Raw genomic sequence first — 9,323 nt, 5'->3', positions numbered from 1 at the left:
CCCCCCCCCCCCCCGGCGCAGCTGGAGCCAGGGTGCAGGGAGGCTCTCTGCGCTGCAGATGTGCCCCGGGCATTGGTGGGGTGAGGAAGGGAGTAGGGGGGAGAGAGAGAATGAGGGTGGCCGGAGCTTCAGTGGGGCGCTCGCCATGCAGCCCCGACTGCCATGCTGCCTGCCGGGCAAGCTCCATGCCACCTCCGGTTGACGGGAAGGGAGAACACGGGCTGCTGGGCTTGCTGCAGACCTGGCACCGGCTGGGGCAGACGGAACGCGCAGCCCGCTCCCAGCAGGATGCTCCTCTCCTCCGCACTGCTGCCCCCTACAGAACGGCTGGATCGGCGAACCAAAAAAAAAAAGCGGCCATGCCGGTCTAGGATTGGGCGGAATGCTGCGCTGTAGAATCTGCTGCCCCAAGCACGAGCTTGCTTGGTTGGTGCCTGGAGCCACCCCTGCTGGTTATGGATACGATGCAGTCCTTTGGGGGTTGGAATTTTCTTTTTGTCTAGCTTCAGGCTCAAACTCCTCATCTTGCACCAGTATTTGAGACTACTTTATCAATCTTTAGGCCATGCTGCAAGGCACATTTGTTTTGCTGAGTTGAGAGAGCATGGGAGGACTTGGGGAAATCATTAAATCCTTAATTCAAGAAAGCATTTAAGCATGTGTTTAACTTTAAATTTATGCTTAGAGACCTTTCCTGAATATAGATGCTTTCTTGAATTGAGGTCAAAGATCCGATATATATTTTAGTTGGTGAATTAAGGTTTATGTTAATTACTGGGCAAAGGGGGATTCCTGCAGGAATCCCTATTTGTATAATTATATTTTCAAAATATTTCAGGTAGCACATAGAGTGAAAGACTGGCCTGCCATTTTGTGGAACATATGTAGAAATTAAAAATAATTAAGAAATTTCAGAAATATTAAATTAATATTTGTAAATTAAAAATGCCTAAAACAGTTTTAAAGGTGAATGAATGAGCAAGTGACCCTTGTGTGTGTCTCCATAGTATATGGGAAAAGATGAGTAAACTGACTAAATTTTGTGTACATCAGAGGTTTACACCAAGGATGATGATAAGAGAAGACTTGTAGCAGAAGCCATACCAGCTGCAACAGGTAAGGCTGAAAAGCAGCTTCCGTTAGAAACCTTTTCAGCTGCATGTAACATTAGGCAACAAAATTTTTTGGGGTCAAAAGGTTTTCATTCCTGGGCATCAGGCCACATGTGCATTTTTATGTATGTGGAAAATTTCAGCAAAAATCCATTCAGTCATCCTTTTTCCCCCTTTTTTCCCCCTTTTTCTCTCTCATCAGTATTCCTATATGGTATCACCTATGCATGTATAACTCAGCAGATGAACTTGTTTTGTTGAACCTTGGCTTGTTTTGCAGAGTGTATGGAGGTTGAAAGAAATTTCTCCAGTGCTTTAAGTTATGAGTGTTGAAAGTTACTGCATGTGTGTGAGGCGGGTCTTTTAGATCCCTTTACTTCATAGGTTTTAAGATCTGTAGTGACCATTATGATCATTGTTTGACTCCAGCGTGACGAAAGGTGTCCAGCCTAAATTTAGACTTCTTGTGGGGGAGAATCCACCACATCCCTTGGTAAATAGTTCCAGTGATTAATTACCTTCACTGTTAAAATTTGCATGTAGGACCACATTTACAGTATTTAGATGCAGGGAGGTGCCTAGTGGGATTACAAAATTGCATATGTGAGTTAGGTGCCTACCTCCATGACTTTCAAGGAGAATTTGGCACCTAACTCACACAGGCACATTTATAAATCCCACTAGTTACTTATTTGCACATTTATACATCTGAAAACATCTGGCCCCTCATAACTAGTTTGACTTTTTCTATCTTCAGATTCCAGCCTTTGATTCTTGCTTGATCTAATTCTTAGGATGTTGGAAATGCAGATTTGCAGCAGATTTTACTGTCAGGATTTTCTGCTTCATCTATGGGGGCTTTGAACATATGGGGCACTGTGAAGTACTTTACATTTGCAAGTTTTTGATTAAGCTAATGTGTGAGGAAGTAGGGATAGTAATGGTCCCTTCCTAAAGGCCCCCTGGAGTAGAAGAGTGCACACAGATCTCCTGAGTTCTGGTCCAACTTCTGCCAGGATGATAATTTACTTTACTTTAGTTAGGCCTCACAGCTCCCTATGCAGTAGCTACCGTAAATATCAGAATTTTAAAGATCACAAAAAAGAGACCCAAAGAGTTTCAAGTGCCACCAAACTCTCACGTGTTACAATTTGACATACTCAGACAATCTAAGTGGTGTTACACTGTCTGCCATGGTATTGTGGGGGCGTTTCGATTGAAATAAGCTAACTCAGCTGAACACTGCACCTTTCTGCATGAGTCATTTGGGATAATTCTCTGAAAATATCCACTGCAGCAGCAGTTGTAAAAGCTAACAGAATGTTGGGAATCATTAAGAAAAGGATAGATAATGGTTGTATCAACCAGGCAAGGTATTAACAAACTTCAACAGGACTTCATTTTTAAAGCAGAAACCTCTTCACCAGGCTGCTGCTGCACTCTCTGTAACTCTCACTCTGCCTCCTCAACTCCTCCCCCCACTTCCTGTTTGAGTCCCAACAGCCAGTGTCCCCACTTGTAATAATTACAAGTAACATCTAAACACCACATTCCTTCCTCTTTTAAGAAACTCTTCCAATTAAAGTAAACGTTGTTCTAACCACAGGAACAAATAGGAAACAAGACACTATAGTATTGGCAGAAATATTACACTGAAAACACTGTAGATACTACATAACATAGTCTCTAGTCCAGACAGGTAGTCGTCTGGGTCTGACAGGCTGTCTCTGAAGCCCTGGTTCTAATGCAATGTCTTGTTGTGTTAATACTATGGTGACGTCATCCAATACAGACTAGGCGTTGGCGTAATCTCCTCTTGGTGCATAGGCAGGTGCAAGATAGGAAGCATTCCATACCTGCCCATCAGAAAGTCGATGGGTGTAAGGTGCCTTCTTCTCTATGATTTTAAGAGGAGCTGTGCATTTATGGTCCCCTTTGCATAAAATTCCAGGTTTTCGTATCCTAATGAAGGAACCACACTCAAACTTTGGTTCCTTAGCACCCCACCGCTTGTCTGTGAAAGCCTTATACTTTGCTTGGTTCTGTTCAACTGTTTTTCTCACATCATCCTCGGTTGGGGCCTCAGGTCGTGCCTTTAACAATCCAGCAATGTTCAGTTTAGTATTCACCTGTTTCCTATGCAGTAACTCTGCAGGTGATGTTTGCGTTGTGGCATGTTGTGTAGCCTGGTATGCTTGCAAGAAATCAGTAGTGAAGGGTATCCACAGTCGCCCTTCCAGTTTAGTTGTTTGCAAACTCTCTTTCAGAGTGCTGTTAAACCGTTCGATTTCCCCATTGGCTTGAGGGTAATATAGGGATGACCTTCTGTGTAAAATGTTCCTCTCTGCTAGAAAGGTTTCAAACTCCAGGGAAGTAAATTGACTACCATTATCTGAAACCAGTTCTTTGGGGTTACCTTCCCTGCTAAAAACTGAAGAGAGGAACTTAATTACTGTAGCAGAAGAGATTTGCGATGTAAAACGCTACTCAGGCCATTTACTGAAAGTCTATTAAAGTGATGGCATAACGACAGTCAATTGGAGCAGTATCAAAGGGTCCTACAATGTCAATCGCCACTTTTTCCCATGCAGATTCAGGAAGAGGAACAGGCTGTAATGGAGGGGTACATGTCACTGCTGTCTTATCATGCATTTGGCAAGTGACAGGATTTTATGAGTGCTTCAGTTTGAGAGTCCATCCTGGCCACCAATACAGATCCCGTAGTCGTTGTTTGGTTCTGACAATTCCTTGATGAGTATCGTGTGCCAGGTGTATGAGTTTTGACTGTAATTCTTCTGGCACAAGTAGCCGGTGTGTACCTCATAGCACACAGCCATCGAGCAAAGAAAGTTCATCCGAACTCTAAAATAAGGCAGCAAAACTGGGTCAAGGTTTTTAGGGTTACTGGGCCATCTCTTTGTCAGAAATTCCGTAGTTTTTGTTGAATTGGACATGCTGAACAAGCAGCTTGAAATTGTTCTCTTGTAACTGCAGTAAGAGTGCTTGTGTAATAAGCGCAACTACTACATCCTCATCCTCCGGTGGACCATCTGGTGAAGGCAAAGGCAGGCGAGAAAGGCAATCAGCTACCACATTTTTGTTTCCAGGCTTATATTCCAGTTCATAATTGAAAGAGAGTAGTCTTGCAGACCATCTAGCAATACGATATCCTGCTCTTCCCAGTCCTTTTGTGGTGAGCAAATGTCGTCAAAGGGCTGTGGTCTGTGCGCAACTTGAAATGTGGCCTCACAGGTAAGTTCTCCATTTTTCAGTAGCCCAGACACAAGCAAGTGCTTTTTTTTGACTGTAGAATATTTTCTCTCAGCATTACTTAGTGTCCTTGAAGCAAATGCAACAGTCCTCTCTGTGTTGTCCTCATGAAGTTGTGTGAGGACAGCCCCAAGTCCATAATCAGAAGCATCAGTAGTTACAATTGTGGCAATGCAGGACAGAAATAGTGCAAGTACTGGACTATGTACAATCAAGTCTTTCACCTGTTTCGAAACTAGCTTGTGCATCCGTTGTCCACACTAAGGTTGAACTTCTCTGTAGTAATTCTCGTAACGGTTCAATGACAGAAGCATAATTGGGAATGAATTTTGCATACCAGGAGGTAAGACCCAAGAAGGAACGTAAGGTTTGCAAAATCTGTTGGAGGAGGAGCATTTGAAATTGCCAGGATATGATCTGGATCAGGTTTTAGTCCAGCCTGTGAAATTGTATGCCCCAGAAAGGAGAGTTCAGTTTGTCTAAATTTGCATTTGGACCTATTGAGCTTGAGGCCTGCTTTGCTGATGCAGTTTAGTACAGACTGCAGGTTATTGTCATGCTCCTCAGTAGTATTTCCAAACACGATAATATCATCCAAATAGCACTGAACTCCATGTTGATTCTTCAGAATCAATGACATCATTTTTTTGGAAGCACTTGGGGCTGATGTGAGACCGTATGGAACATGTTTAAAATGAAATAGTCCCTCATGTAATAAATGCTGTGAGGTCTCTGCTATCTTCATGCAACATAACCTGGTGGTATGTGCTCTGCAAATCAAGAGTAGAAAACATCTTTGCTCCATGGAGTTCTGCAAATATACTTCTATGTGAGGAAGAGGATGGCTGTCAATCACAATAGCTTTATTTGGCTCCCTTAAGTCACACAAGGTGAATGCCTCCACCCTTCTTCTGCGTCACTACTATAGGTGAAACCATTCGAGGAGTTAATCTCTTCAATAATGTCCTTTTGAACAAGTTTTCTAAGTTCCTCTGAAACAGCTTCCTGACTGAAAATGGTAAGCGCCGTAATTTCTGTCATACAGGCATCACATTATTTCGCTTTTAACTTTATGCAGAAACCCATAAGCACAGCCGAGTTTCTCCTCAACCTGGTGTTGGGTCCCAACTGAAACTGGTGTGTGTACTGCAAGAGTGCTTTGCTGAGGAAGATCAATTTGTCCATTAACTACTCTGAGATTTAAAGCAGTCAATAAACCTCTGTCAAGGATAGGAGTGCCTTTGTGGACAATGTAGAACTCTGCAGTTACACAGCAATCACCAAAAGTAACTATTGCTGGCAGGCAGCCATGTACTGGAATACAAATAGCACACCGACTGAAGTTTTGGGTTCAGTAGAGGCACATTTTTAAAGTAATGCAAATAGATGGAATCAGGTAGTATAGATGCTGCTGAGCCAGTGTCCAACGTTAGCGGAATAGAGTGTGATTTGCCTGAGGGTATGGTGGAAACGTTTACAGTGCACTTCATCTGTTCTGGAATATGTGCAGTAGTGGTTTTGTCCACACTTAGCATAGTAACATCTGGTATTGTAACTGCATGCACCTGCTGATTGAACTGGCTACTGCGACATACTTTAGCAAAATGCCCAATCTTTTTGCAATGGTTGCACTGAGCTACTTTTGCTGGACATCCTGTGTAGCTTGCAAAGTGTTGTGGGGATCCACAGTGAAAGCATGCTTTTACTGTATTTCGAATTTGCTGATTCAGTGGCTTTTCATTAGTTTTCCTCCTGCAATTGTTTGTCTGCAAAGGAGTCACAGCCTGGACTGTGCCTCTTGTATCCCTGCTCATTATTTTGGCTTCAGCTGTAGCTAACTCAATCTGAGTACCAATGGTTATTGCTTTTTCTAGTGTAAGTTGTGGTTCTAGAAGTAAGCGTAAGTAAGTAAGGGCAACACGGGAGGATCACTTGATGAATACCTATTCTGTTCATTTCCTCTGGGGCACCTGGCATTGGCCACTGTCGGAAGACAAGATACTGGGCTAGATGGACCTTTGGTCTGACCCAGTATGCTCGTTCTTATGTGAAGTCTCCTTTGCAATTGAATCTAGTGGCTAGTTCTGTGTTCTTTCCTTCTCTTTAGCTCTTGTTGGCTTTTATTGCACTAAATAGGCTGAAGGCACAAGATGTACCAGCGTCTTCTAATCAAACCTGGGCAATGCATGCAGAGTTATGTGCCTCACCCAAAATCAATTTTTGAATATTGTTGGCTTAGTTGATGACCAGCCTTTCATATGTTAGCATGAGGCTGGGTTTAGATTGTAAATATGTGCTGTGGTTTACTTAATTTCTTAATTACTTAATTTCACTGTACTGAGAGTTTATAAGGTGCTTATGCCACCATTTTGTCTAATTAACTCTGATATACTACAAGCTCTAATATCAATGCCAAATATATATGGCTCTAAATACAATGTGGTGGTAGCATTTACATTTCCCCATACCTAATTAGAACACATGCAAGTTAAGCAATTACTGATAGATCAATACAGTATTTTCAGAAAATCAGTTTATGATCAGCAGAAAAGGCTGAGGGGAGTTGGTGGAAAAGGCTGGTCGTCAGCAAACTTGTGGCCACCAAAACAGCCACCTCTATGGTTAGTCTCTTATAGTAATCTGGATTTCCATTAATGGAATAGCTAATAGGCAGATACAGTATATTACTTTCTCTATTCTAGTTTGGGAATTAATATTTTCTATGCTCTAGGTTCTGCTTTCTCACGCTTTGAAGAAACAAAAGACCTTAAGCACCCCTTTGGCTGTAAATACTTAGAGTGTCATTATCAAAACTGCAGTGGCATCTAAAGTAGGAAGTAAATGTTATGTTCCCAAGCTGCTGATTAAAGCTAGACAAATTTACTCTTGTTTAAAAAAATGTGGTGTGTGTTAAAGGCTGTAATTGGCTCTGGAGAAGGCCTTTTACTTGCGTTCCCCAGTCATGGCTGTCTGCACTTCTCTCATTCTTGGCATCCTCCCATTTTCAAGTAAGACGTGGCAGTAAAGTATTCTGAGGCTATGCCAAAGAGCAGATTGTTGTAGGAAAAAAGTGTTTCTTACACGTTATGTTGAACTCTAAGCTGCTAGGGAATTAGGCTAACGTTTGTCCTGTAGAGTTAAGGAGAAAGATTGTCATTGAAGTGGCAGAAAGTTCTTTGCCAGTGTTTCTGAGCATGGTGAATATGGCTGGCTGAAGAAGAACCCAGATTTGTACCTCAGTTTACTTGTTAAGCTCTCAGAATCTGACTCCTTTGTGCTAGGTACTTTGGTTAAGTGCAACGGAGAAACATCTGACGACACTAAGTGGTCTGCTGTGGTCTGGGTCTCAGACAATCAGTCAGTGGTGTGAAGGAGATAGCTGCCCTGCATGAAACACTGTGTGAGATTATTTTTTTCTAAATGTATCTGAGAAATTGGACTGAAAATGGGTCAGGACACATGATTTTAAATGTGTGTTAACTATGGATCAAACTTCCCTACCACCAGGGTTTTGTAGCAGAAGAATACTTCTGCTTACCTCCTGTAGCAGAGACTGTTCATTATCCATTAAGCTGTGGGTGGGTGGGGGGGAAGGTGGGAGAATCTCTGTTCCAACATATTTATTAAATGCCAGCTTGGAATATTGAGTGGAGAAATGCCGCTACAAATAGGAAGGAGAAGACAAAATGGAAAATGAGGATTGTTATATTGAACGTTATGTATTGGTCCATAAACAGATATGTATTAATTTGTGGAATCTTCTCTGGAAAAGGATAGGATTAAAAGCATATTCTTCTAATATAGTAAATCTGGGTTGGAATAGGCGAAAGTGGTGGAGCGACTACAGATGGCAAAGGAAGACTATTTTTGTTTGACAGCATATGTGTTTTGAAGGTTAAGAAAGGAATAGGATGCAATGTTGCATGACGGAAAGGGAGGAAAATTTATTTTAATTTTAAATCAGATTGAGCGAGGATAATATTTCTGATCAGGTTTTATTGGAGGCACAAGTTTACTGGCCCAAGAGATGTTGAGATCTTAGCTGTTTCTTAACTGGAACCAGGAAAGAATTTCCTCCAAGTATTGGATCTGACCCAAACCCAGAACCTGGTTTGGTTTTGGGGATCCATCTGAAATGTTATGGGGTTCAGATTAGAGGTTCTGGTTTTGACCCAAGTCTGGTTAAAACGCACACTTTCTGATCTTGCATTTCACTGCAGTCATAGAGCAAAAGTGTCTGTCTAAAAAACAGGTTTTGCTTCGTTAAAGTAACGAATCTGACAGCATACCCGATACACGAAGCAGTCCCTCCTTCCAATTTCTCATTCTGCTAATTAAAGATGCCTGTTCTCCTCTCTGCCTGCTTTCTAATAAGTATCTCTTCAATGAGTTAAAGTTCTGTTCCTGGGTGGGAAAGGGAAATAAATATGGCAAAATGAATAACAGTGTCCTCTGATATCTGTTTCACAAGGGCTTGTGATTCACCTTCCATTTAAGCAGGGACTCTATCCATAGGAACCCTAACTCTAGGGCGGGGACCCCTACCCATAGGAATCTTAACCTTAGCTCCAAGTACCCTGTCAGAGTATGTTAATAAGTCTTCAGTTAATGGCTAAATACTATATAGGGAACTGATATAATGAAATTATTCAAAGTAATTAGGACACAAAATTATTTAATTTGCCTAGCTGAAAATCCTTCAACTTGTTGATCTGAGGCCAGATTTGGTTGAGTTCTGTGGGTATAATTCTAAGCTGTCATGGTCTAATTCCCCACTCTAAACCTTAGCGTCCAAAAGATGGGGTACCAGCATGAATTCCTCTAAGCTTGATTACTAGCTTAGAACCTGTAGCGCTGCCACCAACCAGGAATTCCAGTGCCTGGTACATTCTGGTCCCCCCAAAACCTTGCCCGGGGACCCCCAAGACCCAGACCCTCTGG

General features: G+C 42.1%; 1 protein-coding gene across 1 annotated transcript in view; it reads left to right on the top strand.

Moving 5' to 3' along the window:
- LOC116830288 (A disintegrin and metalloproteinase with thrombospondin motifs 2-like) overlaps window positions 1–9,323 on the top strand; it is a 133,264-nt gene that overhangs the window by 52,231 nt on the left and 71,710 nt on the right. The window lies entirely within an intron of this gene.

This window comes from Chelonoidis abingdonii, chromosome 7 (genome assembly GCF_003597395.2).
Source record: "Chelonoidis abingdonii isolate Lonesome George chromosome 7, CheloAbing_2.0, whole genome shotgun sequence".
In the NCBI taxonomy this organism is placed as follows: domain Eukaryota; kingdom Metazoa; phylum Chordata; order Testudines; family Testudinidae; genus Chelonoidis; species Chelonoidis abingdonii.
Note: the sequence above shows the minus strand (reverse complement) of the source record. Positions and strands in the feature narration are given on the sequence as shown.